Consider the following 402-nt stretch of genomic DNA (forward strand, 5'->3'; position numbering starts at 1 on the left):
ATTGCAGAGGTTGGACATGGCGCCATTTCTTTTTTTTTAACAACAAACGGTTCATTGTTCCTGCGCTGTAAATGCTTTGGCGCGATGCTGTTCCTGCCTGGCGAGGAGCTGCTGCCCGCTTTAGGGGGGGTTGGCGGAACGTTTTTTGGCGCTTTTGACTTTTAAATTAGGAATGTCGTTTTATCATTCCGCAATTAAAACAACGTTAACGTTCAGTGGCTGGGCGTTTATTTACGGCGTGGGTTGGAGGACACCTGGGGGGGCCTTGGTGAAATGCGGGGGGTGCTGGGGCGCCCCAGCTCCGAGGCTCGCTCTTGTTCCAGCTCTGGGCTGGGGGGGGCTGACCCTGTGCGGGCTGAGCGGAGCGGGGGGCTGCGGCAGCGGGCGAAAGCAAATCTGCCA

The sequence above is a fragment of the Pygoscelis adeliae genome, unplaced genomic scaffold, assembly GCF_000699105.1.
Source record: "Pygoscelis adeliae isolate BGI_AS28 unplaced genomic scaffold, ASM69910v1 Scaffold181, whole genome shotgun sequence".
Classification (NCBI taxonomy): Eukaryota; Metazoa; Chordata; class Aves; order Sphenisciformes; family Spheniscidae; genus Pygoscelis; species Pygoscelis adeliae.